The sequence below is a fragment of the Anabrus simplex genome, chromosome 7 (assembly GCF_040414725.1).
Source record: "Anabrus simplex isolate iqAnaSimp1 chromosome 7, ASM4041472v1, whole genome shotgun sequence".
Taxonomy (NCBI): domain Eukaryota; kingdom Metazoa; phylum Arthropoda; class Insecta; order Orthoptera; family Tettigoniidae; genus Anabrus; species Anabrus simplex.
Window position 1 is genome coordinate 20762078 of NC_090271.1, and position 23387 is coordinate 20785464.

Sequence of the window (23387 nt, forward strand, 5' to 3'; positions counted from 1 at the left end):
TAAAAGAAAGTAGGCCTACAACTGGGGAACGTTCTTCTTACAGTTCACTATTAAACATTCAACATTTAAGTGTTATGGTATACTCTGTCAGGTTTAGGCAGCCTGTCATTGTGGGAAGTATAAATTTAAAAGAGATAGAGAAAGGAGGAAATCCAGCCCATTGTTGAATGAAGGTGTCACCGAAAGGAACGGGAAAGACATTGAAGCCGTGGAAATGAAATACCCACTAGACGTTACAAACTTAAGACCATCGGCATCGGAAGGGCCGGATTTTGAGAAAGGCTAACTTGGTTACAGCCCAGGGGACAAACCACAAACAATAAACAAAATTAAAAGTAGAAAATATTCTCAAGTTAAACATACTGAGAGTTAAAGACACTGCCTTTCTCATAGAATTCTGGAAGATGTTCGACCTACCTATGAACAGCATTGAAAGAATAGTTACCACCACCATAGGTGGATCTGTACACATCCTGTGATCTCAGTTGTTTGTACCACCATAATTTTTAAAAAATCCATATTACCGCTATATTTCTATATAATAAAACATTCTGTAACCTGACACACTTTACTTTGTCCATTGTGGCAACTCGTTGATTCGTTCAATATATATATATATATATATATATATAATTATCTTAAACAAACAGAGACTTTGGTTGGTGCATTTCCTGTACTCACTATAATAGAACAGAATAAGTAAAGCGAGCGAGTTAGCCGTGCGGTTAGGGTTGTGTAGCTGTGAGCTTGCATTCGGGAGATGGGGGTTTTGAATTCCACCTTCGACAGCTCTGAAGATGCTCTACCGTGGTTTCCTATTTTCACACCAGACAAATGTTTGGGGTGTGCCTTACTTCAGCCACTTCCGCTTTCTTCTTCTTTCTTTCCAATTCTTGAATCGCCGAATCGATGTATTAGAGTGACATAAAATCACTCGCAAGGAAAGAAAATAATAAGCAATGTACGAATCTCACTTTAAATCAGGACATGTACAAGTCTGAAATCAATTAAAGTTTAATCTAGAGAATTAAGCTATTACGCATGAATGGTCAATCAACGGCACATGTAATCTACACTGACTGACAGTGACAATGAAACACCAAGGAGGAGTGGTTCGAAAGGGATGAAAGTTGGGGAAAAAACAGAGACGGCACGGAAGAATAATTGATGTTTATTTCAAACCGATATGCAGGTTACACAATGCGCACGGCATCGACTCAGTAGGATGTAGGACCACCGCGAGCGGCGATGCACGCAGAAACACGTCGAGGTACAGAGTCAATAAGAGTTCGGATGGTGTCCTGAGGGATGGTTCTCCATTCTCTGTCAACCATTTGCCACAGTTGGTCGTCCGTACGAGGCTGGGGCAGAGTTTGCAAACGGCGTCCAATGAGATCCCACACGTGTTCGATTGGTGAGAGATCCGGAGAGTACGCTGGCCACGGAAGCATCTGTACACCTCGTAGAGCCTGTTGGGAGATGCGAGCAGTGTGTGGGCGGGCATTATCCTGCTGAAACAGAGCATTGGGCAGCCCCTGAAGGTACGGGAGTGCCACCGGCCGCAGCACATGCTTGAATACGCACTAGAGTTGACGTGGAATCATACGCAATAGCGCCCCAAACCATGATGCCGCGTTGTCTAGCGGTAGGGCGCTCCACAGTTACTGCCGGATTTGACATTTCTCCACGCCGACGCCACACTCGTCTGCGGTGACTATCACTGACAGAACAGAAGCGTGACTCATCGGAGAACACGACGTTCCGCCATTCCCTCATCCAAGTCGCTCTAGCCCGGCACCATGCCAGGCGTGCACGTCTATGCTGTGGAGTCAATGGTAGTTTTCTGAGCGGACGTCGGGAGTGCAGGCCTCCTTCAACCAATCGACGGGAAATTGTTCTGGTCGATATTGGAACAGCCAGGGTGTCTTGCACATGCTGAAAAATGGCGGTTGACGTGGCGTGCGGGGCTGCCACCGCTTGGCGGCGGATGCGCCGATCCTCGCGTGCTGACGTCACTCGGGCTGCGCCTGGACCCCTCGCACGTGCCACATGTCCCTGCGCCAACCATCTTCGCCACAGGCGCTGCACCGTGGACACATCCCTATGGGTATCGGCTGCGATTTGACGAAGCGACCAACCTGCCCTTCTCAGCCCGATCATCATACCCCTCGTAAAGTCGTCTGTCTGCTGGAAATGCCTCCGTTGACGGCGGCCTGGCATTCTTAGCTATACACGTGTCCTGTGGCACACGACAACACGTTCTACAATGACTGTCGGCTGAGAAATCACGGTACGAAGTGGGCCATTCGCCAACGCCGTGTCCCATTTATCGTTCGCTACGTGCGCAGCACAGCGGCGCATTTCACATCATGAGCATACCTCAGTGACGTCAGTCTACCCTGCAATTGGCATAAAGTTCTGACCACTCCTTCTTGGTGTTGCATTTGCTCTGTCAATCAGTGTATATAAATAAAATTGTAGGGGGTCCGCTGTCTGTAATTTCTTTTGTTTCGCCAATTTTTCAGATATTTATCCGTTTTAGGTCAACTCAAGAGCGAATCGGTGGTTTTTACGTTTCGTGTCTGTTTGTTTGTCTGTTTGTCTGTTTGTTTGTCTGTCTGTTTGTCTGTTCCACCATCACGTCGAAACGGCCGGATAGATCTCAACCAAACTTCATATATAGAGTATACTCATCCCGGGGAAGGTTTCGACATGCATATCGTTTTAAAATCTTTGAATACACGGGGTGTTTATAGGAAAGCCTGAATGGTTTTTCCACCATCACTTCGAAGGCTGGATAGATCTCAACCAAACGTCATATTTAGAGTATACTCATCCCGGGGAAGGTTTAGATATGCATATTATTTTAAAATCTTTGAATAGACTTGGGGTTTATAGGAAAACCAGAATGGGTTTTCCACCATCACGTCGAAACGGCTGGATAGATCACAACCAAACTTCATATTTAAAGTACACTCATCCCTGGGAAGGTTTCTATATACATATTATTTTAAAATCTTTGAATAGACGGGGGGTTTATAGGAAAACCAGAATGGTTTTCCTCCATTTTCTCTTATACTATTGATTTTCTGTAAACTTAGTTTACCGTACGTGAATCGTCTCTTCATTATAAACAACTTTCGTTATGTTCATAATTTACCTTACTCTTCACATGACGGAGAAATTTACAATTTTCCGCTGGTATCTTGCTCTGCATTGAGTGACCGATAGACCGACAACGAACCTACAGGTTACCATGGCAACGTCTCTGACGGCATGACAGCAGGGAAGTAACGCATTGCCATTTTCCTCATCATGCTTTTAAATTCGTGGTTGTTCCTTGGGTAGAAGGCAAGAGAGGCGCCAATCGGCCTATCTGCGGGATATTGGCGGAATATCGTTGGATGTTATAACCGCCCTCGAATAGATTAAGTAATAACACCATTAGTCATCTTCTTATTATTTGTTTATCTAAGAATCACTGGACCTAAATTTCTCCTCTGTTACCGCTTTATTATATCCATAACTCACACTAGCATAATTTATTGAGGGGCATTTGATTTTCCAATACATGCACTTGGCATTTACATATTTGTCGTCACCCGGCTGTCCTCAGTTATAATCCATTTTCTATTACTTTCAACTTTCTTAACTGTATTATTTTTTTCCTTAATTACGCCGTATGTACGCGAGTGCTACAAACTACTGGATGTATTGTGACCGTTCACCATCATGCCATGGAGATGTTAGGAGGTCTGGCTAATTATATATGCCGTTTTCCGCAACATCCTGTGACATATAACGCAGTAGTTAGCATTCTGTATGCTTAACCGGGGTATGATCCGCGACGCGCCAGTCCGGAGGGAGCAGTTTCCCTACGCTGTGACGAGAAGAAGACAGCGCAGTATTGTTAACCTTGAAACCGCGCTCTCTTTCCGAGCGAGTAAGAAGAGATGATGACGCTACGCACGGAGATGGAGGTTTTTTGAGACCGGGCCGAATTAAGGTGTGTTAACCGTTGAAAAATAAACGCCCACTATAAATTCAACACCGCATTCATTAGTACCACTTCACCATAATTTACGAAAAAGAGGAAGAAGAAGAATACTTCTACATGAAATAATTTTCCTAAATTTATAAATCAGGTCCTATTCGAACCAGTGTATTTTAAGCTGACTGTCAATGTATATAAACGCAATACTTTAAATATGGATCAGTAATGACGCCTATCATACAGTAGTACGCAGATCAAAGGCGACTACTGAAATCTGGCAACATGTGGACAAAAGTGGGAGATATTGCATGATGAAACATGACGCATGATTTTCCAAAAGGACGCTTTGGAAATTATGAATAACCTACTGATCGCTTTGGTTTCACAGATGTTCAGTAGAAAGTAGAGGTAGAGTAGTAGTAGAAGTAGAGCTTTAATTCGATTATTATCACGTCGTTCAAAAACTTCGATTACCGGACCGTCATGTTTAGCAGCGGCATATTTCACTTCCCCCCTGACCATTTTTCCGAAGGTTATAAATATAGCCTGGACCGAGACACTGTATCTCATTCTCATCCGTGTAGCTGCAGTGGTAACACGTTACTTAATTGTCGTCTGTATAGAGGCAGCCCAGCATATTAGAAGCGGACTTGGATATCAGTTACTTGGATATCAGTGTATCAAGTGTTGTGCCATTGAAGAAACACATCAATGTGATTTAATATTTTTACGGAATAAGCCATGTGGTACAAGTTAATGTACATAATTGCCGAATAGAAGCCTTAATTTGGCATTTTCAACATCACAATCGTCGAAGTTAGTTAATTATGACTTATGGTGCAATCACCAACGGAGGGCAAACACTTCAGGTTATTTAGCGTGGTGAGACAGTTAACTAATATATGCAAGGGCTAATTATTACAGCTCTTGAGCATTTCAGAACGAGTGACATTTAGCAAAAATTAAATAACCGCTCTTGACAAAATTAATATTCGCATCCTCCAGGGATATTCGTTGTGATAGTCTGTGTGACGGTCAGGGAATGAACAGTGATTTTTACAAACGTATCACTACTTATGTTAATCTGTTTGAACTTAAGAGTGGATCTTGTTACAAGTAGACCCCTTTGAAAGTGCATAAAACAGTATTTGATAACTCATTTTCCATTTTTCTGTAGGTTCGTGAGTGGTCGTCGAACCCAAGACTCGGAGCCTACAAGAGTCGCGCCTCAGTGCCTGCAATCAGCTTTACAAGGATCGTCCCGAAATTCAACTGAGAAAACAGCAGTTCGAATCATGTATCGTCGTATGGAGAAGAACCAAGGAGTACTAGGAACAATAATATTCATCATGTTCGTGTAAAGATCTAAGATGTACCCCAGATGACAGCAAGCCTTACTCACCAAATGTTAAGTACATACTTCAATATACCCTAAACACGAGAGATGCATGCCAGTAATATAATATTTGTAAATATTATAATGTCATAATGAAATATTAAATATGTAGGGAACATTATGCGCGTATGATTGGGAAAGATTTATTATTATTAGTTACGATCATCAAGTGATTTTTAAGATAATCATTGATATTTAACAAAAAATCATCTGCATGAATTATTATATAGATTGCAAAGTTCTTAGCTTATATGAACTATCTTTGGGAAGAACGGCAAGTTAGCTAGATTTATATTTCTTCGTCTGGTAAAGATCTTCAGAGTAGTTTGGATATAAATGATACTTGGAGATTCGGGTATTTGTAATCCCGGATAATATTAGATAATCATTGGAGTTGATCCAAATCGAGGCGTAATTAATTTATAATCATACATGAAATTGTGAGAATAATTAACCTGAAATAATGGGTTTTCTCTGTGAATTAATTGAACGGATTGAGATACGATGCCAAGACATGAGAGGGCGAAGCTATAACATGTTTTGTTGTTGGAGTGATAAGGAAGAATAAATAATTGTAGCTGTTGTGAGATATAAAATTGGGCTGAATATATAGCCAGATAACGAGTAATAAGAAATAATGGCCTTCAAGTGAATGCATACTTGACAATGAGCCGTGAGGATATGTAAGAATTGAAAGGGAGAGTGACGGGTGATTTATGGTATCTACTCAGGACTAGTCACAGCTGTTGTTGTGATGAAAAGGTATATGCTGGCTGACCGTAGGCCGAGCAAACTTTGCAGTCTCTAGCAAACGATGTTAATGGGCCAAGCTCTTTTCATTTACCAAAGTAATCTCAATCCCATTCTAATTATACGTTGCAAGTAACACGGATAATTTTTCGGATTTTGTGAAGGATAGATCCCTTCTCGTGCTAAGCATTAATTTAGCCTCTGATTGGAGTCCAAAAATTTTTACTTTGGAAGCCGAAGCCTATTGGTTCGAATGATGCTGGAGCGAAGATTTAACCAGATATTATGGCTTGGTTAAGCCATATCTTCAAGATGTGTTGTGTAAATATATTTGATATTTTTATATATGTTTCTGTGTGTTTTATTATTTCCCAAATATGATATGGTGATGGGTTTGATTCCAGCTTTGACTGATTTTCTTTAAATATTAACTTGTTAGGTAAACCCAGGATACGCACATATATGTTCAGAGTGTATGTTCATCGTAAGTGTTCAATGTAAATATACATTTGTCGTGGTCAAATGGATCACATGTTCGATACTCGGCAATGCAATCTCGTGTGTATATCAGATGTGCTTATATTGTGTTATAATTTCTTTTCTTTTCTCCAAATCATGACCGGTAGACAAAGGATACTATTTAATATCCATTTATGACTAACACATGAAGGATATCTGGTTCTTACCCAGGAGTCTCGAGTTCGATCCTAGGTACCGGAACCATATTTAATATCCATTTGTGACGAGAGTTTAACAAATAAATTCAATATCCATTCTTTTTAATATCATGTATCAGTGTATGTTGATCGAATGGTGTACATCAAGAATTAATTATGCCAAGACAATTTCAAGAAAAGAAGGCATACAGTGTATATAATGTTATCAATTGTTTCTTTTACTCATATGTTGAGATACAACATTATTTGTGTGGTTCGTATCATTATAATAAATATGTTTAGAATATATACTTGAACGGAGATTCTTCTCATTTAACAAATATTAGCATATTCCTCTCATATTATAGAATCCTACTTTCATTATTTTAGATAGTGCCTATTTTATTTCTTTATCGGACATTCCATTACCCATATTGCTCTACGAATTCAGCCGGTGATCTTATGAAAGTAGGGAGGATGAGACTTAAAGCCTGGTAAGTGACTTCTGGCGGTTCTCATCGGAATGTTCCATCTGTACGTCTGTTTGTGTAACCAAATTAAGTAATATTGCCCTGATATACCTAATGTAAGCCTTATTTTGTTGCCCAATTTTTGGGGCCAGTTTCATTTTGTCGCCCTATGTGTTCAGAGCTGGTTCATACTTAATTTGGTGCGACGACTAATGCCCATGGCACGGTTGCATTTTTTTTAACGCCCTAACGGTTGCAGTATTTCCACCAAGACTCATATTTAGAATGCACCTGTCCTTGATAGGTTTTTGGGCAAATATTGTTTCTAAATCCCTGAACTGACTGGGGGTTTATACGAAACCGAAACAGTGATTTTGCACTTCCACAAAATATACACAACCAAACTTAATGAAAATCTACCTTCCTTGGTAGAAATTAATTTCTATGCCTTTTTTCTCATTTGCATCATTTCGATACGAGGATTAATAAGGGAGATATCATTAACGGATCGTTTATCTGTACAAGTCCCATCGGACTTAACTCACGAGCGGGTGCGTGTAAAGCGTATTCCTTACAACTTGAAAACTACTGAAGACATTCGAACCAAAATTTACATTTAGCATCCACCTGTCCAAAGGTAGGTTTTAAACGTAAATAACATTTCATGTTCCGGAATGGACTGGCGGTTTATAGGGAACCGAAATGGTGATTTTACTCTTCCACAATACATACAGAACAAGACCAACATGACTGGAAATCGACCAAACGTGATGGAATTCCACCTCTAAACCTTTTTCTTCATGTGCATTTTTTCGTAAGGAGGATTAATAAGGGAGATATCATGAATGGTCACTTTTGCAGGTTAAGTCCAGCGGACATAGCCATAAAAGTGTTTTACATGGAGCAGATTCCTTATCTATATATATTAAATCGTAACGACTGTGTGCCTCTACACTGACTATTTTGGCGAAATTTTCGTACAGCTTTCCGTTTAAGGGGTAATAATGACCATCTCCATAATTTTTGGTTTAGTTTCCTGAAAGTCCTAATTTTTACCCGCCTCGCCCAAAATCCATATTGCGGCATAATCTGCCAGAAGAAAAAGAAGATAATTGAAATTTGACAAAATTATACGTTTTAGCCTGTAACGAACGGAAAACATCCTAGATCATTAAATTTTTCACTTTTTATCCGCGAAGAATATCAAAATATGCAGGCAATTTTAATGATGATGCAGACCTTCGGAAATTCCTATCACATAACGGATTTCACAATCTCCGCTCAATTTGGAATGATCTACAACCTTGGTCTTATGACTTTTTGCTGTATCTGTATCCCTTTTACGTTTGGTTTTTCTCTATTAATCGATGTTATGTCAATTTGGAATTTTCACATGCATAATTCATACTTTCAATTAGCCTACTTATATGAAATACAGAATCATCAAACTCTTCACGAAAATTGGCCCACCCAGTAGCCATATGTGAGCCAAATGCTATGTATGTAGCTGTCACATAATTATCCGAAAAGTAATGTAATGTGAGATAATCTTACAAAACCTTTACCCTGTTCCACGTTTCTAACTCAGTCTGACCCATGAATAGATGACATATCATAGGACCAGCCATTTAGGCCACTAAATCCGGCGTGTCTTATGGTATATTCCTTTGTCGATATGACGTACGTTTAGTAGCAGTTAATCTGTAAATGAAGGTCTTCAATATTGTAAACACGCATATACTTTCGTATGTCGATCTATATATATTCACTGATGTCGATTTGTAGCGATCGAGAAAGGGTGGGTCTGCTATTCTAATCAGTACTCCCCACACCGACTTTGACTGGCAGTAGGAAAGGGTTCCTTCTCCAACTCCTGTGTAACTGTCATTAGTAAGGGAGGCCTACAATTGTAATGAATAGTTCCCTTCTCGATTTGACTTGCAGAAGGCAAGTGAGCATGCAGTTTTGTTTAAAACTCCCCTACCCGATTGTGTTTGGCAGCAGGCAAGGGTGCCCGCCATTATAAAGAAATGTCCTCATCTAAAATGTGACTGGCATTAGGCATAGTGGCCTGCTATTTTGATGGAAACTCGCCAACTTGGTGTGACTGGCAGTAAGCTGGCTGGAAGTAGGAAAATGGGCCTGGCATTATAATGATAACTGCACAACTCAATTTCGAGTGATAGTAGGGTAATTGCCTGCCATTATAATAGAAACTCCTCAACTGTAATCTCTCTGGAAGTAGGAAAGGGGGGCTGCCATTTTAACGAAAACTCCCCAAATCGATTCTGTCCGCGTAGTAGGCAATGGGGCCTGCAATTATAATGTAAACTTCCCAACTCGATTGTGAATGGCAGTAGGCAAGTGAGCCTGCCGTTATATCACAAATCCGTAACAAACACTTTACATTGGAAACAACGTACGACGACCTCCCCATGCTCTTTCTCGGATAACGCTAAGAGACACACACTTTTAAAACAATCTTATTTACTGCATGTACAGTATTTACTTCAATATTCGAATACAATGTAGAATACCGTAGCGAAGCACGGGTACATTCGCTAGTAAATAATATTTTTCTCCTTGCAGTGATAGCGAATTATTCTGAGTGATTTCCGACAAAGGAGTAGGCTTATGAAAATATTGCAACTTTTGGATTGGAAGACTTGTCAAATAAGGGGACGAACAGCTCTGCTAAAAGGTATGTTCCGAGCTGTCAGTGGAGAAATGGCTTGGAATGACATTAGTTAAGGAATAAGCTTGAATGGATTTATTAAATGTAGAAAAGGTAACACTATATACACTGACTGACAGAGCAAATGCAACACCAAGAAGGAGTGGTCAGAACTTTATGCCAATTGCAGGGTAGACTGACGTCACTGAGGTATGCTCATGATGTGAAATGCGCCGCTGTGCTGTGCACGTAGCGAACGATAAATGGGACACGGCGTTGGCGAATGGCCCACTTCGTACCGTGATTTCTCAGCCGACAGTCATTGTAGAACGTGTTGTCGTGTGCCACAGGACACGTGTATAGCTAAGAATGCCAGGCCGCCGTCAACGGAGGCATTTCCAGCAGACAGACGACTTTACGAGGGGTATGGTGATCGGACTGAGAAGGGCAGGTTGGTCGCTTCGTCAAATCGCAGCCGATACCCATAGGGATGTGTCCACGGTGCAGCGCCTGTGGCGAAGATGGTTGGCGCAGGGACATGTGGCACGTGCGAAGGATCCAGGCGCAGCCCGAGTGACGTCAGCACGCGAGGATCGGCGCATCCGCCGCCAAGCGGTGGCAGCCCCGCACGCCACATCAACCGCCATTCTTCAGCATGTGCAAGACACCCTGGCTGTTCCAATATCGACCAGAACAATTTCCCGTCGATTGGTTGAAGGAGGCCTGCACTCCCGGCGTCCGCTCAGAAGACTACCATTGACTCCACAGCATAGACGTGCACGCCTGGCATGGTGCCGGACTAGAGCGACTTGGATGAGGGAATGGCGGAACGTCGTGTTCTCCGATGAGTCACGCTTCTGTTCTGTCAGTGATAGTCACCGCAGACGTGTGTGGCGTCGGCGTGGAGAAATGTCAAATCCGGCAGTAACTGTGGAGCGCCCTACCGCTAGACAACGCGGCATCATGGTTTGGGGCGCTATTGCATATGATTCCACGTCACCTCTAGTGCGTATTCAAGGCACGTTAAATGCCCACCGCTACGTGCAGCATGTGCTGCGGCCGGTGGTACTCCCGTACTTTCAGGGGCTGCCCAATGCTCTGTTTCAGCAGGATAATGCCCGCCCACACACTGCTCGCATCTCGCAACAGGCTCTACGAGGTGTACAGATGCTTCCGTGGCCAGCGTACTCTCCGGATCTCTCACCAATCGAACACGTGTGGGATCTCATTGGACGCCGTTTGCAAACTCTGCACCAGCCTCGTACGGACGACCAACTGTGGCAAATGGTTGACAGAGAATGGAGAACCATCCCTCAGGACACCATCCGAACTCTTATTGACTCTGTACCTCGACGTGTTTCTGCGTGCATCGCCGCTCGCGGTGGTCCTACATCCTACTGAGTCGATGCCGTGCGCATTGTGTAACCTGCATATCGGTTTGAAATAAACATCAATTATTCGTCCGTGCCGTCTCTGTTTTTTCCCCAACTTTCATCCCTTTCGAACCACTCCTCCTTGGTGTTGCATTGTCACTGTCAGTCAGTGTATAAATAAAGTTGTAAAGGTTCCGCTGTCTGTAATTTCGTGTGTTTTGTCACTATGTCAGATATTTATCCGAATTATATGAACTGAAGACCGTAACAATGATTTCTAGCTTTCGTGTCCGTCTTTTGCACCATCACGGAGAAACGGTTGAATAGATCTCAACCAAATTTCATATACAGGGGAAGGTTTAGATATGCATATGATTTTAAAATCACTGAAGGGAATGGGGGTTTGTAAGGAAACCACAACAGTTCTCTTCCACATCCTCTTATAACACTGATTTTCTGTAAAATCTGTGAACTACGTATGAAACGTTCCCTCACTATAAACAACTTTTTTTTTCATGAGTATAATTTAGCTTACTCTTCAAACGATGGAGAAAATTACTATTTTCTGCGAGTTTCATGCTCTCCACTGAGTGATCGACAACGAACCTACCGGTTAACATGACAACGTCTCTGGCTGCTTGTCAGCAGGGAAGTAACATACTGTAATGTCACTTTCGTCAAAAATTCTCTAAACTCGTGGTAGAAGGCGAGAGAGACGTCATGCTGCCATTCTGCGGGATATTTGCGGAATACCATTGGAAGTTACAATCATCTTCGAGGTTGTTTGAGGTTGTTCCGAACGAGTGCTTGTTATTGTGTGAGACTTGAGTTTTCTATTGAACCAAGATGTCCTTGTGAGTAGTATCACCACGCGGGCAACACCATGGGTCGCCTTCACTTGCGCGTAGTACCACTATGTTGGGTACCAAATAGGTTTGTGATTAGTAACACTATATGAGCGACACCATGGGTGAGGAACCCATAGTTTTTGCTTGCCTATGATTAGCACCCACTATATGAGGAGCACCACGGGATAGTACGAGTCCCTGATAGGTGATGAACACCATAGGTTTGCGTTGCCTGTCAAGGGCGCCGCAATGTGCGAAACACATGAGGTATGTAATACATGTGTGAATTTCATTACCTGTGAGTCGTACCATAATGTGTGGAATACCGCGAGTCGCTACTCTTGATTAGTACCGCAACCTGGCTAATACCATGGTTCTACTTTTCTAGCGATAAATACCATTATGAGGGCCGATGACCTGGATTTTGGACCCGTTTCGACGACGAGCATATTCTAATCGATTCAGCATCGTGCTATAGAAGCAGTCCCTTGGTCCGTAGGTACTACTATTGTTTTGTGCCAGCTTCCGTGCATGTGAGGCACTGTGGGTTGGATCCACTGATCGTTTCAACTTCATATCAATCAATCCATCCATTCATTCTTCGTTCTCACGCTTTGAATTCTGCTCAGTGGAGGATTTTGGACTTTTAACTTGCCGTCTCAATTCGTCTCATTTCTACCATTAAGGGCCGATGACCTCGATGTTAAGCACCTTTAAACAACAAACAACAATCATCAATCAATCAATCAATCACCTTCGAATAGCACTAACGGGTCTGTAAATATTCGAACGGTACCGCGTAGTGTCCTGCTCCATGGCTAAATGGTTAGCGTGCTGGCCTTTGGCCACAGGGGTCCCGGGTTCGATTCCCGGCAGGGTCGGGAATTTTAACCATCATTGGTTAATTTCGCTGGCACAGGGGCTGGGTGTATGTGTTGTCTTCATCACCATTTCATCCTCATCACGAGGCGCAGGTCGCCTACGGCCGTCAATTCAAAAGACCTGCACCTGGCGAGCCGAACTTGTCCTCCGACACTCCCGGCACTAAAAGCCATACGCCATTTCATTTCATTTTTACCGCGTAGTGTACGTTTCTGGCATTTGCTATAAAGTTTACTGTATTTCTCTTCTACTTCTGTTTTCTGCTTTAATATATTGTACCGGTAACGGCGGTACAGACTAAGCCCCGTTATGAAAATCTTAAACTTACGTGTTATGCTCCGGTCCGCTTACGATGAACTGACCGGGCAGCGAGCACCAGCTGCGCGCGTGTGACGTAGTGAGCGGGTGACGTCACAGCCTGCCTCGCTGCACTCCACAGCCTGGATTGATGCAGAATGTTCTACAAGTTTCGGATCAAATATAAATACGTGCTGCTTCGCTCAGCAGATCAGAGTGTGTCAGTGTGTCAGTGTGTGTTACAGCTTGTTATAGTGAGCAGCAGTGCGCAGCAGAATATGATACCAGTTTGAGGCCGGGATTTCTATAAGCACACTAGACTGTCGTATTCGCGCAGTCAGTTCGCGGGTGTGGTAACCGAACGTGAAGCCGCTGCTAAGTTTCAAGTTCGTGGACTTTAATATAGTCATGCTGAATGTGGACTTATTCAGATTTCCTTATATTGTGACAACCTTTTACTCCGATAGGACGTGAGGTGAATTGTGTATCGTCTGGACATTATTTATTGACTGTTACTCTATACGAGTGTCCAAGACCCGCAAATATCTTCGAGTGTTCGAAATTGAAATTTGATGGACTTAAAACTGATTGCTCCTTGCCGAGGACTCGATACTTTAAGTTATAAACTGTATTTAATCCAAATTTAAATTACCAATCCGTAAATTGTGTCGACATTTTGAACTGTGCAGGTGTGAACAGCGCATCTCTATTTTAATGAACAGTGCATTTCTACTCTAATGAACAGTGTATTTCAATTCTGGGCACATTTAGTTTATGAACAGTCAAACCAAGGACTGTCAGTACACAGTTAATTTCGTCTTTTGGTTTCAACACGTGAACGAGTTTGATTCACGAGCGGAACATCTTTATTTCATTTAAATTGAACAGTGCTTCAATGAACTTACTTCACGTTGTAATAGGTGCAACAAACTTTAAATAACTTTAAACTGGACAATCAGTTCCGAGTGGACTTTATTTTGTGAATGTTTCTTTCACTTGACACGTGATAAAGTTAAGTGACATTTCACCGAGACATTTGTGTTTGGACTTTGTCAAAAGCATTTATAAACACTCTATCATCTGTGCAGAAGCAGCCGTTGCACTAACTCGCCCCAGAGCTGAACGATGTTCATTTATGTTCACCATTTACAAGGACTACCTCGACGCCATGGATCTTCAAAGCACCGAATAGATCTTCTAGAACTTCCATCGGGGGACGAATGGTGGTTCGTTGCTATGGAATGTGGAGCTGCCGGAATCCAAGGACATCGCCAGCCATAGGTCAAGGAACGTTTTCGACTGTATATGCTGTACAGAGGTGATATTAATTTAAATTTTTTAATAAACTCTGAAACACAAGTTTTTAAGATTTCTGTTAACAAACCCTCTCCCTCTGTGTGCACTTCAGCGACTGGTACACGCCCTGCGTCTCATCTCTACCAAAGTACCAAATTTACTGTTACAGAGGAGAGGGGTAGAAATTGGCGCCCAACGTGGGGCCGATTTGGAGTGCAGTAAAATTAGAAATTGGCGCCCCAGTCGTATCGGGGCCGATTTGGAGTGCAGTAAAATTAGAAATTAGCGCTTCAGTAATATCAGAACTTAATTATGAGTGCAGTAGACATTAAATTGACACTTAACCATTCTAAACTCAATTTTGAAGTACTAGTAATAATTAAGAAGTGCAGTGATAGACAAAATCGCACTAAAATCGTGTGACTTAGTAATTTAATTCAGATACATTTCCAGTGCTTTATGTGGAATAACTATTAATATTACAGTGAACTCTCTAACAAGATTTAACTTCTCTTTTATAAGAAGTGTTATTAATGATATGGGATCATTTTTGTGTGTTAAATGTCTTGGAAATTTTTCTCTTTGAATGACTTTGAACATGAACTTTTAACCATTGGACAATAATGGTGATATCTGAATTTTTTTCAAGTGATTTATGATTTTCTTGTTGCTTGGTTTAAATACATTACCATCAAAATGGAAAATATTTTAGCTGCTATTGAAGCTCTTAAGATTAGCTTAAATGAACGTATCGCCAAATCGCATGCTCAAGTAGGTGCTGATTTACAAGCTCGTATTACCGAGGCTAATGCCGCAACTGCTCAAGTAGGTGCTGATTTACAAGCTCGTATTACTGAGGCCAATGCTGCAACTGCTCAATTAGGTGCTGATTTACAAGCCCGTATTAACGAGGCCAATGCCGTAACTACTCAATTAGGTACTACTTTAGAATCTCGTATTACTGAGATTAACACTCGTATTAATGAGATTAACACTCGTATTAATGAGACCAGTACCGCAACTACAGCCAACTTAGAAAGTCGTATCACACAAGTAACTAAAGTAATTAATACCAAGTTTACCGAAGTTAATGCTAATTTGGAAAATAGGCTTACTAAAGCTGGTTCTGAGATTGAAAAAAGATTCTCAGAAACTAATGCGAAGATTAATTCTAAGTTTACGGAAATAAACGAACGCCTCACCCATGACTTAGAAACAGTAAAACAGGACCTTAAACTACAAATAGTTGAAGACTTAAAAGCTTCCTTTCCTACCTCACATCAATTGATTAAGGAAGTTGAAAGCTTAAAGGCAGAATTTAAAGAATCTCATGGTCAGTTATCACAGGCACAAGCAAAAATAGCCTCTATTCAGGATAACATCCATGAATCTTTTAAGACTAACTTTCAGAAAATAAGTAATGAAGTCAATTTACTTAAAACAAGGCAGGAGGAAACAGATAAGCATGTAAAAAACCAATTAGATAGCGCACATACTCAAATCATTCGCATAGGCCGCGATGTAAATGAAGTGAAGCAGGACCTCGAAAAGGAAGTCCAGAGCGTGGAAAACTCCATCCGTGGGCAAGTTAAGAATATCAAGGTCGAATTACAAGGAAAAATAGAGACGATTGGTAATAGAATCTCTCAGGTGGAGAAGGAGGTGTCTACACACCAGTGTCAAGGGTTTAGTGGAGATACTTCTAGCATTTCCACAGTCTTAAAATTGTCAGACGATAAACCTGCAAAATTTTCCGGAAAAGAAGAGTACACAGCGAAAGAATTCCTTCTCAATATTGAAGAGTACTTTCAAGAGAATAAAGTACGATCCGATCATCAATTGAGGATAGCTTCTAGATTATTGGAGGGGAAAGCGCTAAATTGGTACACAGCATTTAAATTTAACATTAAAACCTATGATGAGTTCAAGGAAGCCTTGTTGAAGAGGTTTTCGAATTCGGAAATTCAACATTTGATTAAGCTACAGTTGTACTCTAGGAGATACAACACAGCTATTAATTCTTCACGATATTCTGATTTTCTCATTTCCCAATTAAAGAAGATGCAGTTCTTTGATCCTCCTTTGCCAGAACAGGAGTTAATACAAGTAGTAACTTTACAATTTCCGGCGCATGTACAAGAAATTCTTGTGGCAGCCAATGTTCAAGACCTAGAACAACTTGATGATTTATTAAGGAAACTTGACACTGCACATACACAAAATCTACCTAGGGTTACTAAGACGAAAGAGGTTGCAACTAACCATGTCGAAGTTAATAACCCGCCGAGATCGAATCCCGAACCCCGTGAGGAAGTAGAACCACGGAGAGATCCGTTATCTCATTTCCAACGATTCAGGAGACGTCCATACAGGCAAAGTGCGCCTTATAGACGTAATCAAACGTGGAAGAAACCTACCGAATCACTTACTCGAGATAGAGATTCACCGAGAGCCGAGATCGAAAGAAGATGGAGAGAAACTCGCGAATATATCCAGAATCGAAACCGGGATGAAGGATTACCTGGCGCTACCTCTTTAGAATATCAAGAGCATGCCAGAAGACAGAACACGACGCCTGCGACCAACCCTGAGTCGACAGGCGCAATAAAAAAAAAACTTCGACAACACAACAATAAGATTGCCTGAAAACCGTAGTAGAGGGGAAATAATTTGTGTCACTAATATTAATTACTGGTACTTGGATGACTCGGATCTCTTGTATGAAGATCCCACTCCTACAACACCGAAGGTCCAACGAAGCCTTCCAGTTATTAGTATTACTTTGGATACCCTTCATGTAACTGCCCTAATCGATTCTGGAGCTCAAGCTTCGTTAATGTCTGAGAGGTTAATTGAAATGTTGAAGGGAGGAGAAGACATGTTATTGATACCAGTCGCACAGATTAAAATTAAAGGGATAGTACCGGACAAGCATATCAAATGTAAATTTCAAGCTTTTGTTACATTTGACATTGAAGGTGTCCAGTTCGAGCATATATTCCTAGTTATTTCGCCAATGAAGTTCAACGTCATCCTAGGGTCAGATTTCCTAGCCAAGTATGGGGGAATCATTGATTATCCTGCCAACGTCATACGATTTTTTAATATCGACTCTGTAGAGTTGCAGCTGGTAGACTGTAATAATCTGAAGTGCCAAGGTCTGGGTACCCCATTCATAGAAACCGGAGGCAAGATGAGCGATGCTTTGCCTGCCGATGAAATAGATTGCGAAGAGGGTAGACCCGGTCAAGAGGGACCCGTCGAGGGCCAGGAAGTGCCCATTGTTGAGGATGTGTTCGACGAAGGTCGTGATCACTTCATATTTCTCACCAGTGCGGCTGAAAGCCCAGAGTTCGATTCCCGCGTGGCAGAAGCAACTCGACAAATATTTGAGAAATTCCCTGAAGTTTTTGATGACAAACCAGGCGTTATTAGAGATTTTGAATACCAATTGAACGTCAAGGACACCTCTCCTTATAAAAAACGGCCCTATCCAGTTCCTGAGAAGTACCGAGAAGAAGCCAGGACTGTGATAAAGGAAATGGAAAATAATGGTATCATTTCTAAATGTGTCACTCCGTATCTAAATCCCTTGGCTATTGATAAGAAAACCAGCTGTTTCACATCCCGAACTTCGCATTTATGCAAAGTTTTGCCCGCTTTATGTAGGACCATATAGGATTGCAGAGGTTCTCGAGAACGGGGCATACAAAATTAATAAACTGGATGGAAGCATCGAGGGTATTTACAATGCAGCCAACCTAAAGAAATATTTCAGGAGAGAATATCATTAAAAGAAAATCCTATTGAATTTTCTTTTCCCCAGGAGGAGGGGGAGATGTACCGGTAACGGCGGTACAGACTAAGCCCCGTTATGAAAATCTTAAACTTACGTGTTATGCTCCGGTCCGCTTACGATGAACTGACCGGGCAGCGAGCACCAGCTGCGCGCGTGTGACGTAGTGAGCGGGTGACGTCACAGCCTGCCTCGCTGCACTCCACAGCCTGGATTGATGCAGAATGTTCTACAAGTTTCGGATCAAATATAAATACGTGCTGCTTCGCTCAGCAGATCAGAGTGTGTCAGTGTGTCAGTGTGTGTTACAGCTTGTTATAGTGAGCAGCAGTGCGCAGCAGAATATGATACCAGTTTGCGGCCGGGATTTCTATAAGCACACTAGACTGTCGTATTCGCGCAGTCAGTTCGCGGGTGTGGTAACCGAACGTGAAGCCGCTGCTAAGTTTCAAGTTCGTGGACTTTAATATAGTCATGCTGAATGTGGACTTATTCAGATTTCCTTATATTGTGACAACCTTTTACTCCGATAGGACGTGAGGTGAATTGTGTATCGTCTGGACATTATTTATTGACTGTTACTCTATACGAGTGTCCAAGACCCGCAAATATCTTCGAGTGTTCGAAATTGAAATTTGATGGACTTAAAACTGATTGCTCCTTGCCGAGGACTCGATACTTTAAGTTATAAACTGTATTTAATCCAAATTTAAATTACCAATCCGTAAATTGTGTCGACATTTTGAACTGTGCAGGTGTGAACAGCGCATCTCTATTTTAATGAACAGTGCATTTCTACTCTAATGAACAGTGTATTTCAATTCTGGGCACATTTAGTTTATGAACAGTCAAACCAAGGACTGTCAGTACACAGTTAATTTCGTCTTTTGGTTTCAACACGTGAACGAGTTTGATTCACGAGCGGAACATCTTTATTTCATTTAAATTGAACAGTGCTTCAATGAACTTACTTCACGTTGTAATAGGTGCAACAAACTTTAAATAACTTTAAACTGGACAATCAGTTCCGAGTGGACTTTATTTTGTGAATGTTTCTTTCACTTGACACGTGATAAAGTTAAGTGACATTTCACCGAGACATTTGTGTTTGGACTTTGTCAAAAGCATTTATAAACACTCTATCATCTGTGCAGAAGCAGCCGTTGCACTAACTCGCCCCAGAGCTGAACGATGTTCATTTATGTTCACCATTTACAAGGACTACCTCGACGCCATGGATCTTCAAAGCACCGAATAGATCTTCTAGAACTTCCATCGGGGGACGAATGGTGGTTCGTTGCTATGGAATGTGGAGCTGCCGGAATCCAAGGACATCGCCAGCCATAGGTCAAGGAACGTTTTCGACTGTATATGCTGTACAGAGGTGATATTAATTTAAATTTTTTAATAAACTCTGAAACACAAGTTTTTAAGATTTCTGTTAACAAACCCTCTCCCTCTGTGTGCACTTCAGCGACTGGTACACGCCCTGCGTCTCATCTCTACCAAAGTACCAAATTTACTGTTACAATATTGCCTTTGTTTTGCTTCTTTAGGCTTAAGTAATAACACCGTAAGTCATCTTATCTGTTTACCTAAGAATACCTGCGGCTAAAGTTCTCCTCTTATATCCTTCTTATATCCGTAATTCATATCATCACAATTTAGTGACGGACATATCATTTTACAATACATCCACTTGGTATTTACATATTTGTGTCCTATCTGGCTGTCCTCGGCAATAATCCTATTCCCTATTAATTTCAACTTTCATAACTGTAATACTTTCTTCCTTAATTACTCCGTATGTATACGAGTGCTAATCCAGAAACCTGGGCACTCTTTCCTTTGAAGAAAAGTTCCAAGCTGTTCAAATTCATAACTTTTTGGCACCGAAACACATCGAAATATGGAGGCAATTTCAATGATGGTGCGGATCTTCATTTCAGGGTAATTGGGGGCTAAACGGCAAATCACAACACAAAACAGAAACCATAGTCGCGTTTCAACTTCAAGAGATCTACAAATTTGGTCCTATGACATATTGTCGTATATTCATCCCTTGTAGGTTATATAGAGATTCATTTCTCAATTTTATGTTAATTTTGTACTTCTTACAATTATATCTTATCGTTTGGCACACTTAGATGAAAGATAGAATCATCAAATTCGGTACGCACATTAACACGACCAGTTGTCATATGTTAGCCAAATTTTATGATTCCATCTGCCACATAAGTATTCTAAAAATAAAGTAATGTGTGAAAAGTGTACCCAAATTTCACCATATTTAACATTTCCAACTCAATCTGATCCATAAATACAGGAGATACGAGAAAATGTCACAGGGCGAACCATGTAAAACAATAAATGAGGCGTCTGATGGCGGAATCCGTTTGTTGATATGACGTACCGTTTAAAAGCAGTAAATCTGGAAATGGGGGTCTGCATTTATAAACGTGCACATGTTCGACTGTGAATGTCAGCAGGAAATGTGGCCGGCCATTAATAATTAAAATTTCCCAACGTGGACCTTACAAGGGGAACAACGTATGGGGTCCTCCCCGGTTTGTTTCTCAGATAGCGCTAAGAGATGTGCATTTCAATATAATCTTAATCAATCCGTGTACAGTAACTTACGTAGAACTCCGTACACAAGGTAGAATACCGTAGCGAAGCTAGTATGAAGATAAACTTGGAATTCAAGAGAACATTCCAGGACAAATGTTTGTTTATAGGGATTGGAAGGAAGGGAAAGAAGATGTTGGATAAATGCCCAACTTCTCTGATATACTGTATATAAAATAAGAGTTTTGTCTGCACATTGCTAGGAATTTAAAAAGAATTATATTTATTTATCGGTCGTGCCCACAGTAACAAGGAAATACAGTTTTTAAACACTAGCAAGAAAAGAAAATAATTGTTAATGTACGAAAGTCTCTTAATCAGGATATGTACTAATAACAATAACGAATGGTCTGTCTGTCTGTCTGTCTGTCTGTCTGTCTGTCTGTCTGTCTGTCTGTCTGTCTGTCTGTCTGTCTGTCTGTCTGTCTGTCTGTCTGTCTGTCTGTCTGTCTGTCTGTCTGTCTTTAAGTATGTACGGGCATCACGAGAAAACGGGTGAACAGAATTTAAAGAAAATTAGTATGTAATGTCTGGCATTAAGGTGGTACAGTCTAGGCTATAAATGTTTTTTATTCATGCTGGATGAAATAGTAGTTTAGAGGAAGATACCTCAAACGGATTTTTTAAATAGGTATTGCCCTATCGAAAGGTATTGCATAACAAAAGGTATAGAGCATACAATTTCCGATCATTTATGTCTTATAAAGTTTCACCATGGTGAATATGAAAATGGAATTCATGAATTTAGACTTTTATTGCTTACTGGATATCGACGCCAAGCGTTGTAAACATGGAAATATTATTTTAATCGTCCGGCTCCATTGCTAAATGGTTAGCGTGATGGCCTTTGGTCACAGGGGTCCCGGGTTCGATTCCCGCATGGTCGGTAATTTTAACCATCATTGGTTAATTTCGCTGGCACGGGGGCTGGGTGTATGTGTTGTCTCAATCATCATTTCATCCTCATCATGACGCGAAGGTCGCCTACGGGAGTCAAATCGAAGGACCTGCATTTGGTTGCTGACCTTGTCCTCGGACACTCCCGGCACTACGCCATATTGTTATTTCATCGTGTTTACTGACAATGGTGTTTGTAATTTTTTAAGGTCGCGTCGTCATTGTGAAGATGACCATAAAAAATGAGAAGAAGTCGTAAAGTAACGATCATTTGAAGAATAAGACAAGAGAGAGTCATGAAAAAAGGAAAGAAAGGAAGAAGAAATAAAGAAGGAAGATGTTCTAAAATCCCAGAGTCGGAAGAAAACTAAATATGTAGCTCATAAAACTGATCAACAATAACATTACATTGACCATTGTCGTGTTGTGCTTTGTCTCTTCTACTGCCACTCATCTCCGAAAGATGGGATTACTGCTGCGTCCCGAGTGAAACAGCCTGCCTGTAGCTGGGGAGTTGGGGATTGTCCCATCAAGGACCGGGATCTGCAGCTGGTTCAAAACAAGCCTGATTTGATTACTCCACTGTGGACACGCGCGCGCAACGCTTATGTAGTTGAGCTCGTCATTCGGGAGGCGTGTGAGTTCGAACTCCACTGCCGGCTGCCCTGAGAACGGCACTTCCAGGTCAATTCTAATTCGTAGTCCATAGTTGATTCGATGATGATGATGACGATGATGTTTATTGCTTAAAGGCACCTAACAGCTAGGTCATTGGCCCCTAGTGGAACGAGATGAACGAAATGAAAATTAAAACTTCAAAATATACCCACTGACTAGAGTATAAAAGGAATGACGATGAAAAAGTAATCGTGAAAGAAAAACAGTCAGTGGATCCTATTCACAATGCCTTAGATACTGAGATGATAGTCAACGACCCCTCATAATGGTACTCATCACTGGTAAAGCAGAACTATGGTCTACCTCCTATAGTGGTACTAATCACAGGTAATGTACACCATAGCATTGTCAGCACATAATGGCATAACTCACAGGTAACGAAAAACCTATGATGTTTCGGTACTACTCACAAGCAACGCCAACCCGTGGTGTTCCTCACATAGTAGGAGTAATCACGGGCGTCGGCATTCCCACCGAGTTCCTCATTTAATGGTACTAATCACAGGCGACGTATACTTCATGGTGTTGCTCAAATATTGCTACTAATCATAGGCAATATAGACCCACGATGTAGGCCTATCATACAATATGGTAACGCCCACAGGCAACGTAGACCCATGGTGTTCCTAATAAAGTGGCACTACTCATGGGTAACGCAGACCCATTCTGAAGACAATGGAACCGACCGATGGAATGCACACGACGACACTCATCACGAACAACGTTCAGACCCGTAGTGTTTCTCACATAGA